The 24,609-nt window shown below is 43.5% G+C and overlaps 1 non-coding gene across 1 annotated transcript; it reads left to right on the forward strand.

The window, feature by feature from the left end:
• Positions 1–562: 562 nt before the first annotated feature.
• On the forward strand, positions 563–700 carry LOC114817526. Its single transcript, XR_003765389.1, has one exon. It is a non-coding gene; the product is annotated as a small nucleolar RNA SNORA7 (small nucleolar RNA).
• The last annotated feature ends 23,909 nt before the right edge of the window (positions 701–24,609 follow it).

Consider the following 24,609-nt stretch of genomic DNA (forward strand, 5'->3'; position numbering starts at 1 on the left):
GGGCAGATTTTGTGTCACAGTGGGTCCTCTGTAATTATTTATTTGAACATCCCTCTGATAACTCTTCTGGGTTCTTGTGCAAGAATGATTCCCTTCACTCTAAACTCATTATGGGCAGGGAATGTATCTGTTAATTTTGTAATATCGGGCTCTCCCAAGTGCATAATAATAATAATAATATTTGTTAAGTGTTTACTATGTGCCAGGCACTACTCTAAGTGGGGGGTAGATACAAAATAAGTGAGTTGGACACAGTGTCTGTCCCACATAGAGCTCACAGTCTTAATCCCCATTTTTACAGATGAGGGAACTGATGCACAGAAAAGTTAAGAGTATGCCAAAAATCACACAAGAGACAAATGGCAGAGCCAGAATTAGAATCCAGGTCCTTCTGACTCCAAGACCCATTCTCTATCCACCAGGACATGCTGCTTAGTACAGTGTTCTGCAAATAATAAGTGCACAATAAATGCCATTGATTGATTGATTGATTAATTGACTTTCTTCAGTCTTAAGATTTGTCTGCCCCCAACCCTAAATTTAGGCCCCATTATCTAGGAATTTCCTCTCGGGGTTTCACCTGGAGAGTTTCCAGTACTCTACCGGTCTCGGCTATGGGAGGGAGAGTCAAGCAGAGGCCTGTCCATTCCATTCCTAGCTTGGGCAGTGGCTAGCAAGTGTAAGGCAATCTGCTACAAGTTAGAACTCACCCACGCTGGGCAGCAGAGGCATGGGACAGAGTCAAAGGCAGAGACTCAAGTTTACTACGTGGAAGCCAGCGTGGTATACCACTTCTGTATTTTTCCAAACAAAACTCCATGGATATATTACCAGAACAATTGAAGATGGAGAGTGGACTGTTCTTGGAGAGATGTGTCCAGCTGTCACTATGGGTAGGAAACAACTCGACGGCAGAAGACAAGATCTAGGAATGGTAACATGGGCCTTTAGCTCAAAGGTGACTCGAAGCAGGACCAAGTAGCTGCCTTCATCTGCCAGCCTGCTTTGTGGGAAATATAGTGCCAACCAGCCTTTATCTCGGTTCCAATCTGTCTGGTTCACTGATGGTCAAATTCTGGGGCCTCCATTGAAAAAGAATGATTAAGTCCTTGGTTTCCTTGATCAATCAGCATCCCAAGTTGAAAAGTTCACAAACATAAAATTACTTTATTATCTGAGGCTGACTTGGGATAGCTCTAACAAGTGTAACAATAATAATAATTGCCATAATTACGGTGTTAGTTAAGCACTCACTATATGCCAAGCACTGCTCTAAGCGCTAGGGTAGATATATGGTAATCAGGTTGGACACAGTCCCTGTCCCACATGGGGCTCACTGTTGTAATTCCCATTTGACAGATGAGGTAACTGAGGCACAGAGGAAGATAAGTGACTTGCCCAAGGTCACACAGCAGACAAGTGGCAGAGCCATGATTAGAACCCACGTCCTATGACTCCCAAACCCATGCTCTTGTCATTAGGCTATGCTGCTTCCAAACCTCATAACCATTCCCCCTGAGCCATTAGCAGTATTTACTGAGTTTTTCTGCGCATTGTCCACCTGGGCGTTGCTTAGGTAGCAAAATTTGGTAACAGTTGCACCTCTGGTGGTGTGTAGACCTTCTTGTTTTAAGCTGCTACAAATCTTTCGATTCCTTCAAGTTTATCAACGATCCCTAGAGCTGCTCTGACTGAGGACTAATTCATGGTTTTCTGTGTGTCTCCTTACAGATGCAGCTCCAGAACATAGTCATCGTCGCACAGTTGGATTGGTTGTATCGCAGTGATCCATTGGCTAGCTAAGTACCATGTGGTGTTTCTCAGAGATTATCAGTCAGTCAGTCAGTGGTATGTATTGAGCTCTTACTGTGTGTAGAGAACTCTAGTAAGCGCTTGGGAGTAGACATTATAACAGAGTTGATAGAAACGGTCCCTGCCCACAAGTAGCTTACAGACTAGAGGAATACGGTCCCCGAAGACTCTGGCCAGAATTTCAAAATGGAAGACACAAGTTCGAGTTCAAGCTGTGCCGTTGGTTTGCGGTGTGACTTTGGGTGAGTCACTTAATTTCTCTCTACCTCAGTTTCCCCATCTATAAAGTGGGAATGATAGCACCTGCCTCATCTCCCTACCTCACAGGGGTATTGTGAGAGTTGAAATGAACTAACTAATGTGAGAGCACTTTGATACTAAAAGAGCTATAGAAAAAGGGTTTTTTTGAGAAGCAGCATGGCCAAGCGGCAAGAGCACGGGCTTGAGAGTCAGAAGATGTGGGTTCTAATCCCCGCTCCGCGCCTGTCTGCTCTGTGACCTTGAGCAAGTCATTTAACTTCTCTGTGCCTCAGCTATCTCATCTGTAAAATGGAGATTAAGACTGTGAGCCTCATGTGGGACAACCTGAATGCCTTGTATCTACCCCAGCACTCAGAACAGTGCTTGGCACATAGCAAGTGCTTAACAAATACCGTTATTATTATTATTATTATTATTAATGATAATAATGATAAAAGCAGGCCCCACGGTGACTGGGGAGGGCCAGTGCGTGCAGGGAGGTGATATGTGGTCCAAGTTGGGCTGGTCAGTGTTCTGGCAGTCTGGTGGGAGGAAAGCCAAGGGTACACGCTGCCATAGACCCAGGGCAGGATGGGAACAAAGGCCCAGGATGACATGGAAGAGGCTATAGTTGACCAAACATGAGATGGTCTCCGTTCTTACCAAGAACCACACCAAGAGTGCACCAAGAATTCCTTCACTCATTCATCTGATCATATTTATTGAGCGTTTACTGTGGGCAGAGCACTCTACTAAGCACTTGGGAGAGTTCAACTGCGATACAACTCCTCGTGGGCAGGGAACGTGTCTACGAACTCTGTTGTAGCTGTAGACCAGGGAAATGGCCGCTAATGGAGAAGAGAGTGAGGACAAGGATAAAGACCACCTGGGATTTACTGCAAATAGAATTCATGTCAATCAATCAGTGGCCATAATTTGAGCCCCTTCTATGTGCAGAGCACTGTACTAAGCACTTGGGAGAACACAGCTGAAGGAAAAGACACAGTTCTGTCCTGGAGGAACTTAATAGGGGTCTACCCCATGATACAACAGGGTTGTGTTATTTGAAAATCAATCAATGAAATGTATTTATTGAGCACTTATGGGAACCAATTGTACCTATTATACATACACACACTTAGGGCAGCTCCCTCAGCTGCAATCTGGGGTCTTCACTACCATGCCCATATTCCATCAATCAATTGTATTTATGGAGTGCTTACTGTGTGCCGAGCATTCATTCATTCATTCAGTTGTATTTATTGAGCACTTACCATGTGCAGAGCGCTGTACTAATCACTTGGAGAGTACAGTACAACAATAAACATTAAAACACCGTCTGAAAAAGAGTTTGTAGACTCATTCCCTGCCCACAGTGAGTTTACAGGTTCGAGGAAATGATATTATGGTGTGAATGGATGTAACCTGCGGTCTACATGATCGCAGTCGTACAGGCATTTACTCGGTTTCTGTTCCAGAGAGCCGGCCCTACCTTCCTCCTTTTACTCCACGTTCCATACACCCACTCACCCCTTCCTAATGGCTTTTCGGCCGCTTCCTCTCCATATTCCAAAATCAGCCTCCCCACCCTCCCAACCCCTTCTGCCTCCAGTATTTTATTTTTTTAACTAACCGTCATATGATCCGCAAGTAGAGGAGAATGTGTCCCGTGTTGCCAGTTTTGTAGGCATAACCTATATATAGTAGGGAAAATGAAATGCATGAATAAACAAATGGAGTATATAAATCAATTTGCGCATAAGGGCCAAGGGTGGCTGTATATGCATAATGAAAAATGATGTATTTCAATCTGCCCGTTGAAAAACTAAACAATCTCGTATTTTCCTAGACAGTAAAGTAAGTTCACACCATTAGGAAAATGTCACGGCCCAGTGGAAATTCACTTTTACATCTTTAAGACGTTTCGATGTATTTTCTCAGAACATTCAACTCCAGATTTGTATTTTCCCACTTAAAAAAAAAAAACTTTGAATAAGCGGCTCTGAAGCTATTAACATTTTATGATGAGAGTTTGGTTTACAAACAAAATTGCTGGCATTTGAGATTCTGTGGTAGGTTAAGGGACCACCCATGTGAGCATGTTTTAGAAATGCGTTTGAAAATGTCTCTAGTACAGCCAGAAGGGTGACTGAGTTTCTCGAAACTTGGCCGATCCGCTCGTGGAAGAACAGTGAGGTTTTTTGTTCGAGGTCTGTTGCAATGGAGGTTGGGAACAGACATCTTTTCCTGAAGAGCTCAAAACTGGGTGCTGTTTTGGGGGTCACTTCATTCTCAGGGGTGAAGAATGTCACACGTGAGGTCTAGACCACTTCTGCTGCTCTCTAAAGCTCAGAAAACAGGGAAAAACCCCGGCCCCACCCATGAAAAAAGCCACTCTGTTTCACCAGGGGAGCTAAGCACCCCACGTCAGGAGGGATGTTTTCCATTTTAGAAGCTCCATCTCCCTGAACTGCACCCTGTCCAATACTCCTGAGGGAGCTATCTAGATTCCTTCTTTCCCAAGAGAATGGGAGGTGTTAGTTGTGAGGTGGTGGAAATACTGAGCAGGCAGGGGAAAAAGCGGAGGAGAAATCCAGCCTTACCCTCTCCCTCCTCCTCCTCCTCCTCTTCTTGCTCCTCTGCATCCAATGCTGCTTCCCACTGCTTCCACTTGCTGAGCCACATCCTGTCCATTTCCACGAGTCACAAAAGGATGTGTTAGAAATATCCGGGATAAAACCAAGCAATAATTATGTAGCCTTCTGATACGTGGCTACATCACCTCCTGCACTGCCGTGTCCCAAGTAGCCACAGCGTTGAGGTTCTGGATAACAGTGGGGCAGAGGGTGGTTATCTGTGATTATGGGGGTATTTATATGCGTGCATATGCTTACAGATGCACACTGATTTGTCTCCTCTCTTTCAACCTCTTTCTCCTTTTTTCTCAACCAATCAGTCAGTAGTATTTATTGAGCACTTCCACTGTGCAGAACATTATGCCAACCTCTTGGTGGAGAACAATATAAGGAGTAGGCATAATCCCTGCCCTCAATATGCTTATAATTGAGCCGGAACAATGGATATTAAAATACATTATAAGTAGGGGATTCAACAGGGTTTAAAGATGTGTGCTATCAAATGAGCCTGGGAATCGGAAGGTCATAAATTCTAAAATCCCAGCTCTACGCTGGTCTGTTGTGTGACACTGGGCAAGTCACTTCACTTCCCTGTGCCTCAGTTACCTCGTCGATAAAATGGGAACTGAGATTGTGAACCCCATGTGGGAAAAATACTATAACTATCATCACTGTTATTATTATTACATGAGTGATTAGGAGAACCAGAAGTGCCTGTGTGTCAGACAAAGCTGGATTCTAATCCTGACTCTGCGACTTGTCTGCTCTGTGATCTTGGACAAGTCACCTAACTTTTCTGTGTCTCAATTATCTACTCTTCAAATGCAGTCGAGACTTTTCCGACCCACAGCAATTCCACGGACACACCCTCTTCAGAATGTCCCAACTTCTGTCATAAGGTTGTTTGGATCTGTGTATCCATAGAGTCTTCTTGGTAAAAATATGGAAGTGGATTCATTCATTCATTCATTCATTCAATCATATTTATTGAGCTCTTACTGTGTGCAGAGCACTGCACTAAGTGGTTGGAAAGTACAGTATAGCCATAAAGAGAGACATTCCCTGTCCACAACAGATTCACAGTCTAGAGAAGGGGGAGACAGACGTCAATAGAAGTAAACAGGCATCAATATAAATAAATAGAATTATAGATATATACATATATTCATAAGTGCTATGGAGGGGGTGAGGAGGTGAAGAGCAAAGGGAGCAAGTCGTGGTGATGCAGAAGGGAGGGGGAGCTGAGGAGAAGTGGGGTTTAGTCTGGGAAAGCCTCTTGGAGGAGGTGTGCCTTCAGTAAGGCTCTGAAGGGTGGAAGAATGATTGGTGGATTTGAGGAGGGAGGGCGTTCCAGGCCAGAGGCACGGTGTGGACCAGGGGTCCACGAGACAGGTGAGATCGAGGCAAAGCGAGAAGGTTAGCACCAGAGGAGCGGAGTGTGCGGGCTGGGCCGTAGAAGGAAGGAAGGGAGGAGAGGTAGGAAGGGGCAAGGTGATCTAGAGCTTTAAAGCCAAGAGTGAGGAGTTTTTGTTTAACCATTGCCTTCTTCCATGCAGTAAAAACTTGACTCTCCACCATTGTCTTTGATCTATTTTCTGATCACTTGATCATCCGCCCTTGACTCTTTCCCATGCCGCTGCTGCCTAGCACAGGTGAATCTACTTTGATGCTTCGGCTTACTCCTTTCAATTATGGTTAGGCCTATATGGCATAATTCTAAGCTTCATCAGCATATGCAAACTCTCCTGCCACCATAAAGCATCAATTCATTTACCTCAGTTACCACATCTGTAAAATAGGGATTAAGATTGTGAGTCTCATTTGAGACAGGGACTGTGTCCAACCGATTTGCTTGTATCCACCCCGGCACTTAGTACGGTGCCTGGTACATAGTAAACATTTAATAAATACCACAATTATCATCATCATTATTAAGTGCCGAGCTGGCAATAGGGGGATAAATAGACTAAGGAGATGAGAGATTAATCAGGGAGGCCGCCAGGTGGAGATGTGATATCCAAAGGGCTTTGAAGATGGGGAAAGGAGTGGTCTTCTGGAAGTGAAAGGTGAGAGAGATACAAATGAGGTACAGGGAGTAGTCTGGTTTGAGAGGAGTCAAGCGTGTGAGGTGGGCTATAAGTGGGAGAGGGATGAGGATAAGTAGCAGGGGGAGAGCTGATTGAGTGCCTCAAAAATCAAGAGATTTTTCTTAGTGTGCATAGAAATGGGCAAACATCAAGACTTTCAGAAGAATGAGGAGACATGAAAAATGATGATTAAGATAGGCGATATACTCAGCAGATCATTTTCTCCATCTCTGTGTTCTCTTCTCTCTCTGCTTTCCACTCTCCTTATGCTTTCCGGCATCCCTCCCTCCATCTCTTTCCTGCCTTTTCAGCCCTACCCTTCCAATATCACTCTCGTGAGGAGTGTCCATTGGACAATTTTCCAGAGCTGGAACACTCTCCACCTCCAAGGGCTGCCGTGGAGGACACAAATTACCCAGCTAATTGACATTTTCCAATCTGCAGCAGGGCTCCCTGCAGATTTTCCTGCAACAACACTTCACATCAGCCTGCTGCCAACCTGCAAGAGAGAGTGGTGAAACCGCTTCTGTTTACTCTCAAAGCCCTTTCTTATTCATTCATAAAGACTGAAGGAACTCTCTTTTTTCAAATTTGTGGTTTAAGAGTTATGGTGTCTCCAGCCTGGAATCTCTCCAGGGATCCATTTAACTCCTGTCATACTCTGCTCAGTGCCATTGAGACTCGTGAAAAAAACAAAACCATTTGCAAATTTTTTGGCTTGTGGCATCAGGGTGTGGCCGGGTGTAGGCTATCCTTGGAATCTGGGGGACAATGTCTATTATCTATTTTGAGATAGCTGTTGGCATTTTTATAAATTGCTAATTTTTTGGCCTGGCCACAAAAATGTGCGGCTATTCCGATAGAGGTGTAACTGATGCTACATCCGCTCGTTGCAAGAAAGATTTAATGTAAAGATTAGTCTCGTGAACAATGGGGCTTTCTTCAGCTTCATTTTTATGTTACACATTCTTCCAATTTGGTAGCATTCCGTCAGGGTGAAGAATAAAGGCTCTGTCAAAAGTGCCTGCTCTCTCAATCCCAATTTTTTAAAAAATGCAGTTTGGGGTTTTTGCTCCAGACAAGAGAGAGTCCACCTCAGGAAAATAGGAAAGGCCTTTTTAAGTTTCCCCTTTCTTTATTTGCACATTTTCCAACGGTGCCACCAGATTGCTGTCTCCCTATTTGCTAGTTGTCAAATGGCTTTCTAAGCAGTGTGGCTTAGTGGATAGAGCATGGGTCCAGGACTCAGAAGGGACTGGGTTCTAATCCTGGCTCCACAACATGTCTGCTGGGTGACCTTGGGCAAGGCACCTAAATTCTCTGGGCTTCAGTTTCCTCATCTGTAAAATGGGGATTAAGAGTGTGAGTCTATATGGGACAGGGACTGAGTCCAACCTGATTAACTTGTATCTACTCTAGCGTGTAGTACAGTGTTTAGCATATAGTAGTGCTCAACAAGTACCATAAGTGTTATTATGATGATCACTCGTGTCTCTCCCCTATTTACTAAACATTTTTCCCCAAACCATGGAAAGTCATTAATACCAGCCGATGAATATTTGAAAAATTTATGATTTCATTGAGAAATCAGAGGCGGAAACCCTGCTAAGTGTCCATTTGAGTTCCAGGAGTTTGACTGTGAAATCGGTCCAAAATCAGCAGTCTCTGGGCCTCGTATCCATCCCCCCACAACTTCTGCCATACGTCGCTCCATTGGCTCTCTGCTGGGCTGGGGACAGGGCATAGCTTTACCAAGGACAGCTGGAAAAACCTCACCAATGAATGGGATGGAGCCTCTCTGGAGATAACAGAAAATGACCGGAATACCACTCTTTAATGTACAGAAACCAGAAAAACGAGCTGGACCACAGTATGTGTACGCCTAGAACAGCGCTCTGAGAGGAGAAGTAGGGACTCTAGGGTCTCCGGGGCATTCCTCATTGAAAAATCCTGTTATCCACAACCCCAGCCCACAGTGGTCTCTCCTAATCAGGATTGTCTTCAAGGATGAAGTTTAAAGGTTAAGGAAATATAAACTCTATTCACAACAGTGCATTATATTTTCTCCCACCCACCCTCATTTTCTGTGCTCTGGTTAACTTGACTTCCATACGTTGTGCGAGATTAACTTCATTAAAGTGATTTAAAAACATCTGAACAAGGGAGTTTTATGCTCGTTATGGGCGGGTAACTTGTCTGCTAATTCTGTTGTACCGTATTCTCCCAAATGCTTAGTACAGTGCTCTGCACCTAGTAAGCACTCAGTAAATATGATCGATTGGTTGATTGATTATTGCCACAGTGTTGCTGGGATTTCATGCCCCAGTGAGGTCTGACAGCTGAAAATACTGTGACCAAGTGCCTGTTCCTGTTAGATCCAGGCGGGTCGGGTCAAGTTTTTTTCTATCATTGTACTAGTTCAGTCAACCCCGCCTTATCTGTCCTAATTCAAAGCTGGCAGCTATAAGTCACTTAACCTTCTCTATCACAACAGTTTAGAACAGATTCTGCATAGTGTGCTTACTCTATGCTAGAATCAAAGGTTTTGAACTCAGGTCAGCAAAGGTAAACAGTTTCCTTGAGAACTAATGGCCCTAGGGCTACTCTAAATGAGATTCTTTTTGGGGTGGTCTAAATTCTTGAACCCAGTGCTTCGTGATCAGAGTATAGTGGGAATTTTCACAGAACATAGTTTCAATTCCTACCATTGTTGATGGATGGCAGAGAATCAGAATCTCCACCTCATTTCCTTCCCCTTAGGTCCCTCCGTTCTGCAGGTGCAGGTGCCATCTTGGGGGTTGATGAGAAGAACGTTAGCCGACTCTCCTGGAAATTCAAGTTCCACAAGACCCGTGCTTTGTTGGCTAGCCATTCTTCACTGGTCCATTTGGTCTTAATGCTGAGTCAAGCCAGGTTCCCTTGAGGTGAGGGTATTTTCTGATTTTCTACAAACACAAGCCCGCCGAAGGAGTATTTCCATCCCCTCTCCAAGAGGGGGGTCATTCCCCTAGTTTCATATTTCGAAGCTCGTTTGTCAGAAGACCTATTCCCCGTCTAGTACAGGTGTGGTCCTGGATGCTTTTCTGTCCAGAATTTTAATTTTCAGCATCCAGCTCCATCACACCTATCTTGGATGTGGTGCCTGAGCCTGGCCTGAGAAGGGGATAATGATAATAATGTTGGTATTTGTTAAGTGCTTACTATGTGCAGAGCACTGCTCTAAGCGCTGGGGGAGCAGGGTAATCAGGTTGTCCCTCGTGAAGCTCACAGTCTTCATCCCCATTTTACAGATGAAGGAAATGAGGCACAGAGAAGTGAATTGACATGCCCACAGTCACACAGCTGCCAAGTGGCATAGCCAGGATTCGAACCCATGACCTCTGACTCCCAAGCCCATGCTCTTTTCACTGAGCCACTCTGGTAATCATGGGGCTAGTGAAGTGGTCAGGGGTCTCCTTGGAGGAACACTCTAGGATCAGGAAGAATTGGCACACTTCCACAAAATGGCACATGATTCCATATGGATAATGATGATGATGATAATGATGGTATTTATTAAGCCCTTACTATATGCCATACCCTGTGAACTAGTCGCTGAGGTAGATAGAAGACAATCAATCAGTCAGTCAATGGCATTTATTGAGTGCTAGCGTGCAGAGCACTTTACTAAGCACTTGGGAGAGTACAATATAACAATAAGCAGACCCATTCCCTGCCCACAACGAACTTCCAGTCTAGAAGGTGGGGAGAGCTGGTACCTTACCCCCATTTTACAGATGAGGAAATTGAGGACCAGGGAGGTTTAAGTGACTTTCCCAAGGTCACTTTGCTGGCAAGCTTCAGAACTGGGAATAGAAAGCGGGACTCCGGACTCACAATTCCTGATGTGACACGTGTGAGGCCATGAGTGTCCCTTGGCGCAGGTTTCCAGAGGATACCAGCGAGCATCCTGAGGACACAGCCAGGGCCTGAAACCATCACTTCCAAGGGCCTTCAGAGATCAGCTCAGCCAAATCCCAAACGTTTTAGAGCCAGTGAAGTCTCACCAGATCTCTAGGTCTTAGAACCATAGCCTGCATGAAGAGAAGAGCTTTAGTTCCCAGGCAATAAAAGTAGGATTAGACTAGCAAGCACTCAACACATACATACATATCTGTTGCTGAACTGTACAATCCAAGTGCTTAGTACAGTGCTCTGCACATAGTAAGCGCTCATTAAATACTATTGAATGAATACCACTTGAGGGTTGATCTGGAGCTTACCAGGAGCACCTACTCATCATTCCCATTCCTAAATGATACACTTCCAGAGCACTCGTTCCCAATGTTCGCTCACCCAAGACCCCACTGCTCTTCCAAACCCCCTCAAAAAAAGAGAAATAAGCAGTCTTTCTAATGCTAGGAGATCGGCTATTCTATAAGCTCTCCAGATACCTGCTTACTATTTTAGATATCCGCTACAATACACGCAGGGCTGTTCCTTAGCAATGAGCACAGCTGATGGTGGATGACTCCTCTAAATATCGTACAAAATAAGTCTGGAAATGATTTTCTAAGTAGAATTTTTAGCTGCATTTTTTTTTTTTGGAAGCGGATGAAAGAGCTTTTTTTTTGACAAAATCTAAAGGATATTTATTTGTTCCAGGAGGATTTTATAAATAATTCTTAGAAACATTCCAAGAGGATCTTTAGGACTGTTTTAGAGGCTGGAGTGAGGAAAAAGGAAAACTTTGAAAAGAATTTCTTTGAAGCCTTTCTAGACCGATCAGTCATTATTAAAGGAAGAGAGAGAGGCTTCACATTAGCCATGTCTGAACTCTTTCTTCGTACCTACCCCTGGGCTAACCCAGTTCTCCCTTGATAGATTCTAAATTCCTTGAGGGCAGCGTTCCTGTTTTCTTCTTTTAGTGTACTCTCTCAAGTGTTTATTAGAATGTTTTCCATATAACAATAATAATAATAATTGTGGTATTTGTTAAGTGTTTTAGCGACTTAGTATTTGTTAACTGTACTAAGTGTTGGGGGGAAATCAAGCCAATTGGGCTGGACACAGTTCTTGTCCCACATAGGACGCACTCAATAAATACTACGATCGAAGAAGCAGCATAGCCTAGTGGAAAGACCATGGGCCTGGGAATCCGAGGTCCTGGGTTTGAATCCTATCTCTCCCACGTGTCTGCTGTGTGACCTCGGGCAGGTCACTTAACCTCTCTGTGCCTCAAGCACCTCATCTTTAAAATGGGGTCTTGTCCACTAACTTTTTTGTATTCTCCCAAGTGCTTAGTACAGTGCTCTGCACGTAGAAAGTGCTCTATAAGTGCTGTTTATTGTTCAACTGAATTGGGAAATGCCTTTTTTAAGACATGCCGTGCCTTAAAATCCAAACACGTTCCAAGCAATCCATCATTTTCTCTTCTACCACTAATGAATATGTCCATCATTATTCTTTGAATTCTAATTGGCTCATTGCTTTTTAAAGATTTCTTGTAAAATGAATCATTCATTCTTTTGTGCATTTGTTATCAGAATGTAATTATTCTTCAACTGAATTTTATAGCTGTTGCTAACTTTCCTTTCCACTTAAAGAAACAGTGTGGTCTAGTGGGAAGCACCTCTGTGAGTGTCAGGGGACCTAGATTCTTCACCCAGCTCCATCACTTTCCTGCTGCATGGCCTTGGGCATGTCATTTAACTTCTCTGGGCCTCAGTTTCCTCATCTGTAAAATGGGGATTAAATACCCCTTTACTTGTTCTGTCTCCCCCTTAGACTATGAGCTCCTTGGGGAATAGGGAGTGTGTGTCGGAGCTGATTGAATCTTATCTACCCCAGAACTTAGTACACTGCTTGGTACATAAGATGTTATCAACAAATGCCCTATTTTCATTTATATCGGTAATAGTAATAATAATAATAATAATGATAATAATCGTGGTATTTGTTAAGCACTTACTTGGGCACGATACTAAGCTCTGGAGTAGACACGAGGAAATCCGGTTGGACGCATTCCCTGTCCCACATGAGGATCACTGTCTTATTCCCCATTTTACAGAGAAGCGAAGTGACTTGCCCAAGGTCACGCAGCGGACAAGCAATGGAGCTGGGGTTAGAATCCACGATCGCTGACTCCTAAGCCCGTGCTTTTGCCACTAGGTCATGATGCTTCACATAGGAGCGCTCGGTAGCATGGAGGTAGAAGAGCTTTTCTCTGTTGTAGTAGAGCTCCCGTCTTGGGGGGGAGGGACCAGCAGACCCCGTCTCTAAATTACCTCTCTGGGAAATACCTTTCTCCAGCAAGCTCTATGCCCACCCACGCTCCCCTCCCCACTTAAACTAAAAATCTAAGACTGCTTGTTATTTTTAATTACCACAGTCCTCCTGACTTACGCTGTCGAGTCCTTTCCGAGCCATAGCGACTTCTGGTACACATCTCTCCCAGAATGCCCCACTCTCCATCTGCAATCGTTCTGGTAGTGGATCCATGGAGTTTTCTTGGTAAAAATAGAGAAGTGGTTTATACCACTGCCGCCTTCCGCGCAGTAGACTCGAGTCTCTGCCCTCGACTCTCTCCCCTAACGCTGCTGCCCAGCACAGGTGGGTTTTGGCTTGTAGCAGATGGCCTTCCACTCGCTAGCCACTGCCCCGTGAAATGGACACTCTCCCCACTCTCCCTCCGGCAGCCAAGACTGGTAGAGTAATGGAAACTCTCCAGGTGCATTCCTGAGAGGGGCCAGTCCTCCTCTGAAATAATAAATCAAACAGTTATATTGGCATATGAAAAAAATCTATAATAGGAATAGTATTTTATCACCTGAGCATTTATATAGTTTTGTTTAGCATTCAATCTGTTGGTAAACTGTCGTAAAGTTCTGTGCCAGTCGCAATCACTTTCAGATAAATATACTGATATCTTTGTACTTCAGCGAAGGTTTCCATTCTGGTCCATTTCTTCTGTGATGTGTGCTTATAAACCCGATGTTTGTGTTCTTTCTGGGATACTATACATTCGATCAATTGAATTTATTAAGTACTTAATGTATGGGGGCACTGTACTGAACACTTGGGAGAGTTCAACACAAAAATATAAAAGACACATCCCCTTCCTGGAACGAGCTTACAGTCTAGAAGGGGAGAGAGACACTGATATAAATACATAAATTTTGAATATGTACATAAGTGCTGGGGGACAGGGAGATAGTTTTGTTGGTGTCATTTTTAGTTAATTAATCTTTTAACCTCCTGCATTCCTTTCGTTATAACATTTGCAAAATAGAGTGCACATTTTTCAATGGAATTTTTTTTCCAGTGCATTCTTTTTGTGGTTTATGACGTCTCAGTTTTTGCAATATAATTTCCTTTCCATTCTCAGTAATAATAACAGTAATAAGAATGGGATTTGTTAAGTGCTTGCTATGTGCCAAAGAATTTTTCTAAGCACTGCGGTAGATACGAAGTGATCAGGTTGGACCCAGTCCCTGTCCCACATGGGGCTCAGAGTCATAATCTCTCTTTTCCAGATGAGGTAATTGAGGCCCAGAGAAGTGACTTTATTCTTACTGAATTATGTGATCCACCACCACTAAATTTTATTTACTTCTACCTTAAAATTTTGTCTATGTCTAGAGCCCATCAATAGCATCATCGATGGTATTTACCGAGCACCTACTATGTGTAGACCACTCTACTAAGTGCTTGGGAGAATACAAGGCAACGGAGTTAATAGATATTCCCTACCCTCAAAAATCTTACTCCACTTCAGCTGCTTGATATATTTTAATCGCTTGATTTAAATCCAGTTCACCCACTTCAGAAACATGGGTCCATGTTTCTTCTTCTAAACACTATTTGATCTCTGATGAAGGAGTCTCCTAGTGTTCTAAAATCCCATACTTGACTTAAATTATTTAGCATTATCACAGAGGGTGCAATAAGTCATTTTCTGCCCAAATACTTACGTGTAAATGAAATATCTCTACTGTCTCATCATTCTTCAGTAAACACTACTCCTGAAATCTGTGGATTACGGAAGGCTCTGAATATAGTTGCTCAATTAAATATTGTCGAAGGTGATGAGCAGCTAATCACCATTCTTCTCATCTTCAGAGAGATTACAGCTGTTAAACAATGAGAAACCTTTAGGATACTGCATTTGGGATTCCCTTGCTCCAAGAAATCAGCCAAATGTCTGAATTAAGGGTTTCCAGCTTTGACAACCTACTCTTTCACATCTTCCAGCTATTTCTCTTTCCTTAACTTGTCACAATCTTTTCTGACTCAATCCTCTTTTTTTGGATTTTTAAAAATGATATTTGCTCAGTGTTTACTATGTACCATGCACTGTACTAAGCCCTGGAATAGGTGTAATCAGGTTAGACACATTCCATGGCCTACGTAAGGCTCACCATCTTATTCCCCATTTTACAGATGAGGTAACTGAGGCACAGAGAAGTTGAGTGGCCCAAGGTCACACAGCAGGTAAGTGGCAGAGTCAGAATTAGAACCCAAGTCCTGTGACTCCCAGACCGTTGCTGTCTCGGCGCTCCTTCTCTGAATAAACTCCTGAATCAAGTGTTTCCGGCCTTGACAGCCTACACTGTTGATGCTCTGGGTTCTTCTTTATTTATTAGCTATTTCTCTTTCCTAAACTTGTTACAGTTTTTTTGATTCATTCCTGGTTTAAGCACTTTGATATTCACCCCACTCTCATCGCTACAGCCCTTAAATGCATATTATCTTGTACTGCAGTGCTTCCCCAAGCTGTAATTCATTTTAATGTCTGTCTCACCCTCTAAAATGTAGTTAAGTTCCTTGTGGGCAGAGTTCACATCCACCAACTCTATTGTATGGCGCCATCCCAAGCGCGTAGCACAGTGATACGCACAAGATAAGCATTCAGTAAATGCCATCGTGTGATCGATAGTCTGTATGTCTTCACCATTCATCGAACTGATCACCAGTTATGAGGCATATGGTGATCAGTACGTTAGAAGAATGCTTAACAAATGCTAGTATTATTATCATTATTATTGTTGTTCTTGTAATTATTATTCTGCATGGCCTAGTGGAAAAACCACCGGCCTGGGAGACAGAATATCTGGGTTCTAATCCAGGCTCTGCCACTTTCCTGCTGTGTGACATTGGGTAAGTCGCCTAACTTCTCTGTGCCTCAATTGCCTCATCTGTAAATTGGGGATTAAATAACTGTCCAACTAAGACTGTGTGCCCCATGTGGGCTAGGGACCGTGTCCAGCCTGATTAACTTTTATCTACCGCAGCACGTAGAACAGCACATGACACGTATTAAGGGCTTAACAAAAACAATAAAAAAAAACTCATTTATTTGAGTGATTCAACTATTTACAATAGAACCCATCTCCAGACCTGTTCTGCTGCTTCTAGCAGTGCTTTCGGGCTTCCCCTGAAATTTGGGAATAATAATAATAATGTCGGTATTTGTTAAGCACTTACTATGTGCAGAGCACTGTTCTAAGCGTTGGAGTACATATAGGGTAATCGGGTTGTCCCACGTGAGGCTTACAGTCTTAATCCCCATTTTCCAGATGAGGTAACAGAGGCACTGAGAAGTGAAGTGATTTGCCCGAAGTCACATAGCTGACAGGCGACGGAGCCCGGATTAGGACTCATGATCTCTGACTCCCAAGCCCGGGCTCTTTCCACTGAGCCATGGGAACATTCTTTTGCTTTAAGGAATCTGGCTTTGAGATGGCCACGCTGAAATATACCCCATCCTTGCTGCTATAAAGTTTCTCCACTGACATGGGAGCAATATGGTACGTACCTCAGAACCAGGTTCCCAAAATTCCTGGGACCAGATGTCCCTAGAGGTTGGAGGGTCCAGGGCTCTTCTCCCACGATTTCCCTCCCATTCTAGACCCTATTTCTCCTGAGATCAGCTCTGGAATTCTTTTTCTCTTTTTCCTTTATACACCCAGTGTTTCTTCTGAGACTGTAGCGTTTGTTTTACTGATCTGCAATGTGGCCGTAATTGCTCAATGAAGGTTTTGCCCCAAACTGCTAATCCCGGCTCGGCCGTTTGTCTTCTGCTTGACCTTGGGCAAGTCACTTAAGTTCTCTGTGCTTCGGGTACCTCATCTGTAAAATCGGGAGTAAGACTGTGAGTCTCACATGGTGTTTGAACTGTGTCAATCAATCAATTGCATTGATTGAGTGTTTATGTGCAGAGCATTGGGAAAGTACAATATAACAGGCACATTTTCTGCTCACCATGAGCTTACGGTCAGTCTAGAGCAGGGGTCTAGAAAGATAATAATGTAATTACATTAATTACAAATAGGTACATAAGTGTTGTGGGGCTGAGGGGGGATGGTGAATAAAGGGAGCAAATTGGGACAATGCAGGAGGGAGTGGGAGAAAAAGAAGGGAGGGCTTAGTTAAGGAAGGATTCCTTCATTCGATCGTATTTATTGAGCGCTTACTGTGTACAGAACACTGTACTAAGTGGTTGGAAAGTACAGTATAGCAATAAAGAGAGACAATCCCTGTCCACAAGAGGCTCACAGTCTAGAGAGGGGGGAGACAGACATCAGTATAAGTAAACATATCAATATAAATAAAAAGAATTATAGATATATACATATATGCATAAGTGCTGTGGGGCAGGGAGAGGAGGGAAGAGAAAAGGGAGCAAGTCAGGGTGTGGTGGAAGGGGGGGAGATGAGAAAAAGTGGGGCTTAGTCTGGGAAGGCCTCTTGGAGGAGGTGCACCTTCAGAAGGGCTTATAACGGGAGAGGAATGATTGTCTGACAGATTTAAGGAGGGAGGGCATTCCAGGCCAGGTAGGACGTGGGCCGGGGGTCGGTTGCGAGACAGATGAGATAGAGGCACAGTGAGAAGGTTAGCAGCAGAGGAACCGAGTGCCCGGGCTGTGATGTAGGAGAGAATGGAGAAGCAGCATGGCTTAGTAGAAAGAGCATGTGTTTGGGAGACAGAAGTCGTGGGTTCTAATCCCAGCTCCACCGCTTGACAGCTGGGTGATTTTGGGCAAGTCACTTAACTTCTCTATGCCTCAGTTACCTCATCTGTAAAATGGGGACTAAGACCGTGAACCTCACGTGGGACAATCTGATGACCTTGTATCTACCCCAGCAATTAAGACAGTGCTCAGCATACAGTAAGTACTCAACAAAAAACATCATTATTATAATTATTATTATTTTAAGAGGGGGCAAGGTGTGGGAGAGCTTTAAAGCCAATAGTGAGGAAGTTTTGTTTGTAACAGAGGTGGATAGGCAACCACTGGTTATTTTTGAGGAGGGCGGGTAACGGGCCTTGAACGTTTCTGTAGACAGATAATTCAGGCAGCGGAGTGAAGTATGGACTGAAGTGGGGAGAGGCAGGAGGTTGGGAGGTCATGAAGAGGGAGGGAATTTCAGGACAGAGACAGTATGTGGGGGAGAAGTCGGCAGCAAGATAGAGGAGACTGAGGTACAATAAGAAGGTTGGCATCACAGGAGTGAAGTGTGCGGACTGGGTTGTGTAGGAGAGCAGTGAGGTGAAATGGGAAGGGCAAGATGATTTAAGGGCAATGGTATGGAGTTTCTGTTTGATACAGGAGTGGATGGGTAACCACTGGAGGTTCTTGATGAGTGGGAAAACATGGACTGAATGTTTTTAGAGAAAAATGATCCGGAGAGCAAAGTGAAATATGGACTGGAGTGGGGAGAGGTGGGAAACAGGGAGGCCAGCAAGGAAGCTGATACGGTAATCAAGATGGGATTCATTCATTCATTCATTCATTCATTCAATCGTATATATTGAGCGCTTACTGTCTGCAGAGCACTGTACTAGGCACTTGGAAAGTACGGTTAGGCAACAGAGATAATCCCTGCACAACAACGGGCTCACAGTCTAGAAGGGGGAGACAGACAACAAAACAAGTAGAGAGGCATCAATACCATCAAAATAGATAAATAGAATCATAGATATATACGCATCATTAATAAAACAGACTAATAAATATGTACAAATGTACACAAGTGCTGTGGGGAGAGGAAGGCGGTAGAGCAGAGGGAGGGAGTAGGGGCGATGGGGAGGGAAGGAAGAGCAGAGGGAAAGGGAGGGCTCAATCTGGGATGACCTCCTGGAGATAAGTGCTTGGATTAACATAGTAGCACTTGGGAGGGAGAGGAAAGGATAGATTTTAGGGATGTTGGGAAGGTCAGACTGACAGTATTTAGCGATGGATTGAATATGTGGGCTGAATGAGAGAAAGGAAGAGAAAGGTTAGGGGCTTGTGAGTCAGGAAGGACAGTGGTGTCATCTACAATGATGGAAAGGTCAAAGAAGAGACAGGGTTTGGGAGGGAAAGTAAAGAGTTACATTTTAGACTTGTTTAAATTTTAGATGTCACCAGGACATCAAAGTAGAGATGTCCTGAAGGCAAGGGAAAATGCAAAACTGCAGGGAAGGGGAGAGACCAGGGCTGGAGAGGTAGATTCAGAAATCATCCACATAGAGATGGAAGTTGAAGCCATGTGCGTGAATGAGCTCTCCAAGGGACTGGGTATAGATGGAGAATAGAAGGAGACCCAAAACTGAGCCCTGAGGGACCCCCACAGTTAGGGGGTGGGAGGCAGAGGAGGAGCCCGTGACAGAGACTGAAAATGAATGGTCAGAGAGATAAGAGGAGAACCAGGAGAGGACGGGGTCATTGAAGGTGAGATTGGATAATATTTCCAGGAGAAAGGGGTGATGGACGGGTGAGAGATCGAGGAGGATTAGGATGGAGTAGAGAGCCCTGGATTTGGCAAGAAGGAAATCAGTTGAGACCTTTGAGAGGGTGGTTTGATTATCTTGTATCTACTCCAGTGTTTAGTATGGGGCCTGGAACATAGTAAGCACTTAACAAACACCATAAAAAAGACATTAAAAACCACATAAATGCACAGATAGATTTTACTGCCTCACATTCACAGAGTAAAAAAGTAAACAAGGCACGATGATCTAACATGTGGAGCTTTCAGCAATGGAGGAGTTAAGCTGCATGTTTTGAGAGGGAAATTTGCCTGGGTGAGAATTCCGACGTTGGGTCTGGAATGTAATTTAAGTCCAGAAAACGTCTCAATTATTAAAGGACACGAATTCTGGAGAAAGGATAGAATAATTCTTATCATTTCCTAATGATAGACTGAGCATAATAATCAATCCCACTTGCGTCATTACTATGCAAATCACCCCGCCGTTAAATTAATACTTGTCATTATTGTGTTTCCTGATTTCAATGATCCCTTTTCATTTAGGGAGTTGTGATTAGTGAGAACACATGCTTCTTATCAGGGGAATTCTGAATACTTGCACTTTCACACGCCCTGCCCAGTTTCAGTATCAATGGTGCAAATGGAAAAAAACGTAATGGTAACATTAATAAATAATTACAGACGTAACAGAGCAGATGAACTGTTTCTACTGGAGTTATAATGAGAGTGTTATGATTAGAGCTCGTGTTATGATAATACCCTTGTCCTAGGGAATTTTCTAAAACATGCACAGGTTTAAATGCCATTTGTGAGTCTATTGCTTTCTCCAGGAGATGTTGGAGAAGCAGCGTGGCTCAGTGGAAAGAGCACGGGCTTGGGAGTCAGAGGTCATGGGTTCTAATCCCGGCTCCACCACTTGTCAGCTGTGTGACTCTGGGCAAGTCACTTAACTTCTCTGATCCTCAGTTACCTCATCTGTAAAATGGGGATGAAGACTGTGAGCCCCATATAGGACAACCTGATCACCTTGTATATCCCCACTGCTTGGAATAGTGCTTTGCACATAGTAAGTGCTTAACAAATGCTATTATTATTATTATTATTATTATGTTAGAGCAAATAAAAAAGGATTTTACCTTGGCCTCTTTTCTTAATCTTGTTGAAATGCTGATGTAAATTATAGAATTTGAGAGAATAAGATCTCTGCGTTTTTTTACTCAGAAAACCTATGCCAAGCAATAAAGTTTCTCTGATGGAATTCCAACCCTCCCCCAACAAACTGTGGCCTAATCCCTTCCCAAAAAACTGTAGATCCCCAAAAGCACTACTGGACAACAGGAGACATATAGGCAAGTAAAAAGTTTCTCCTTCCCCAAAACATGAAGGAGAGAATTTGGGAGGGAAGATGAGAAGTACAACTTTGGAAATAAGGAACTTGGGGTGCAGTTGGGAGCATCCATGCAGAGGATAGAGGCCAGGGCTAGCTAGGTAGACTAGGGAGACCCTCAAGGGCATCAGTAAAAAGTAAAAAGAGAAGGGAACCCAGAACAGAGCTTTGAGGAGCACCCACAGTAAACGTATGGGCGGGAGGAGAGCCAGCAAAAGAGATCGAGAAGTATGGGCCAGAGAGAAGTAAGAAGAAAACCAGAGTGGTTTTTGACTCTCCCACCTCTGGTCCTTGGCTCAAGCCCTCTTTCCTCCCCCTTCAAACATATTTATTGAGCACTTACTATTTGCAAATCACTGTATTAAGCACTTACGAGAGTATAATATAACAGAGTTGGTAGACCTGTTCCCTGCCCACAGTGAGTTTACAGTTTAGAGGGGGAGACAGACTTTAATATAAATAAATAAATTAAGGCTATGTACATAAATGCTGTGGGGCTGAGGGAAGGGTGAATAAAGGGTACAAATCCAAGTTCACCACTCAATTCAGTCAATCAATCAATAAATCAGTCATATTTATGGAGCACTTACTGTGTGTAGAGGGAGATACTAAGCTCTGGTGGGTAATGTTCCTTGCCCACAATGAGCCTGCAGTCTAGAGGTGATTCACCAGACCTTAGCTCTCCCCATCTTCAAAGCCCTTTTGAAATATCAACTACTCCAGGAAAGATTTTTAGAATATTTTACTTCTTCCCAACTATTCTACGCCTTTTGTACTCTCGCGACCACTTAGCGTAGGGCTGTGAAGATAGAAGGCACTCAATAAATACTACTAATTGTTTGGTAGACTGACTGACTGAAATCTTGTATACTCTCAGACAGTGGGAGCCAGAATGGGTCACCCAATCTGCTTTCCATGTTCTTGATGTCATTGTTTAATGGAAATTAAATCAATCATACTTAGCTGGTTTAGCATTTTCTGTGTAGATCCAGACAGGCCGTTAAAAGTAATTTGGTACTTTTCACACGGAGACAATATTCAAAAGTGGAAGACTCCTCAGAACTTCCAGCACAAAAAAACAGTTTGAAGGAGAAGTCTATATGGGCATGCTTTTTGGGGGGATTCATGATTTTGGATACTGAAAATACTTAATATTTAGAATATATCTGATATCTTCAGAGCATGTATATACTTGGAGAGTTGGGAAAGATCCGAAGCAGAGAGGTCAGCTAGGAGGCTGATGCGGTAGTCATCCAACAGTGGTGGTGATGGGGGAGGGGATCATTTGTAACCTGCATCGCCCATTATTGATGATCATGTGGCCTGATTTTGCTGAAGAACAAATGTGCGTGGATCAATCCTGAAGTACTTCTCATTGCCTCCCTGTTCTCCACCAACTTGAAAAGCAGTGTGGCCTAGTGGATAGAGCATGGGCCTGGGAGTCAGAAGGACCTGGGTTCTAACCCTGGTTCTCACCACTTTTCTGCTGGGTGATCTTGGGCAAGTGGCTTAATTTCTCTGTGCCTCAGTTACCTCATCTGTAAAATGGGGATTAAGACTGTAAGCCCCATGTGGGACAGGGATTTGACCAACCTGACTAGCTTATATCTATGCACATAGTACAGGGCCTGGCACAGAGTAAGAGCATAAAAAATACCACAAAAAAATACAAGGCTTGTAAATCAAGAGGGATGATAAACCCTCAGCTGCTGGTGGTGTCGTACTGCCTCCCTCTTACTCCATGGAGGATAGAGTATTTAAGGGAATTGCACATTTGGTAGGACACAGGATTGGCTTTAGCGGGAAATTATTTATGGTTTCCAGATGATGTGATCATCTTGCTCATGTGACCAAGGAAGATCAGGATCATGAAAGATGGCAGGAAGAAGCAAGGAGCTCGTTGACTTACTTATTTCTGAGGTCAGAAGAGGACTGACGTTTTGTCGACGCAAAACAGAAGACCCCCACGCCCCATCCACCTTCGAACAACTCCTTGCCTGGCTGAGATCCATCTTAGGTTTTCTCCAAGCCAGCAGAACGTTTCTTGGCATCCTGCAATGTAGAAGAAAGAAAATTACAAGGGTGTGAACTGTACTGATTAGAAAGAAGTTGAGCATGAGTTTCCATCAAATGCATATGTTTTCTGGAAGGTATAATACATTAGAGCACTTACGCTGCAAATGAGAGTTACAAGGCCGCAACATCAGGATAAAGGTAACATACTAAAAGTTCAAGGTAATACATGGTCTTATGCAGTAGCAAAATTTCAATTGTGTCCATCAATCAATCAATCAATCGACAGTATTTACTGAGCACTTACTGGGTGCAGAGCACAGTACTAAGGGATTGGGAAAGTTAGTATAACAGAGTTGGTGGACACATTCTAATCCCGACTCTGCCACTTAGCTATGTGACTTTGGGCAAGTCACTTAACTTCTCTGTGCCTCCATTCCCTCATCTCTAAAATGGAGTTTTTTAGACTGTTAGCCCCACGTGGGACAACCTGATTACCTTGTACAGCCCCAGTGCAATAGCGCTTGGAACATAGTAAGCGCTTAACAAATACCATCATCATCATCACATTCCCTGCCCAAACAAACTTATAGTAGAAAAACATTGATATAAATAAATTAATTGTGGATTTTACTATTTTAACGATGTAGCGAATGCTGAACCGACAGGATTTGGTGGCAGATTGAATACTTGAATGTCAAGGTAACAGGCTTGTGAGACAGGGATGGGGGAGGACAGGAATTTGATGGACAATGAGGAGTTCTGTTTTGGACATGTTAATTTACTACTTTCTATTTGTTTTTTTTTTTTCCATGGTATTTGCTAAGCACTTACTCTGCACTGGAGTAGATACAAGATAATTGGGTTGGACACAGTCTTAATCCCCATTTTACAGATGAGATAACTGAGGTACAGAGAAGTTGTGACTTAGCCCTAACTCCCAAGAACTACTAAATCCTTCTTAGGCTGTGAACCTCATGTAGTACAGGGACTGTGCCTGTATCTTCTCCAAAGACAGTGCTTGGTACAAAATAAGTGATTAACAAATAATGTAATAATAACAACAACCATAATAATAATATTAATGATAGTGTGATTTTTTTAATAGGAAGAGTTCTATTTCTATTTTTCCATTTGGATTAATGTAATTACCTAAGGGTAATAATAATAATGTTGTATTTGTTAAGCACTTACTATGTGCCAAGCACTGTTCTAAGCACTGGGGGAGATACAAGGTAATCAGATTGTCCCACGTAGGGCTCACACTCTTCATCCCCATTTTACAGATGAGGTAACTGAGGCACAGAGAAGTGAAGTGACTTGCCCACAGGCACACAGCTGACAGGTGACAGAGCCGGGATTCAAATCCATGACCTCTGACTCCCAAGCTCGGGCTCTTGTCACTGAGCCACGCTGATATCATGTTATTAAATACCTCTTTCTCTGGGGTGATTTTTCACTGTATCAGGGGTTCCAAGCTTCAATTTGGGGAGTAAATTTCTTTAATTGTCAGTTTTAGGGGAAAGCTCCTGGCTACGAGCCATCCATAGAGCCAGAACTGTGTCTGGGATCCCTCCCTGTACCTTACACATATTCAGCAGGCTACATGAGCATAGACTGTAAGCTCCCCCGTAGACTGTAAGCTCTCTGTGGGCAGTGGTCCTACCAACTCTGTTGTATTATATTTTCCTTCAAGAGAT

This window comes from Ornithorhynchus anatinus, chromosome 16, assembly GCF_004115215.2.
Source record: "Ornithorhynchus anatinus isolate Pmale09 chromosome 16, mOrnAna1.pri.v4, whole genome shotgun sequence".
NCBI lineage: Eukaryota > Metazoa > Chordata > Mammalia > Monotremata > Ornithorhynchidae > Ornithorhynchus > Ornithorhynchus anatinus.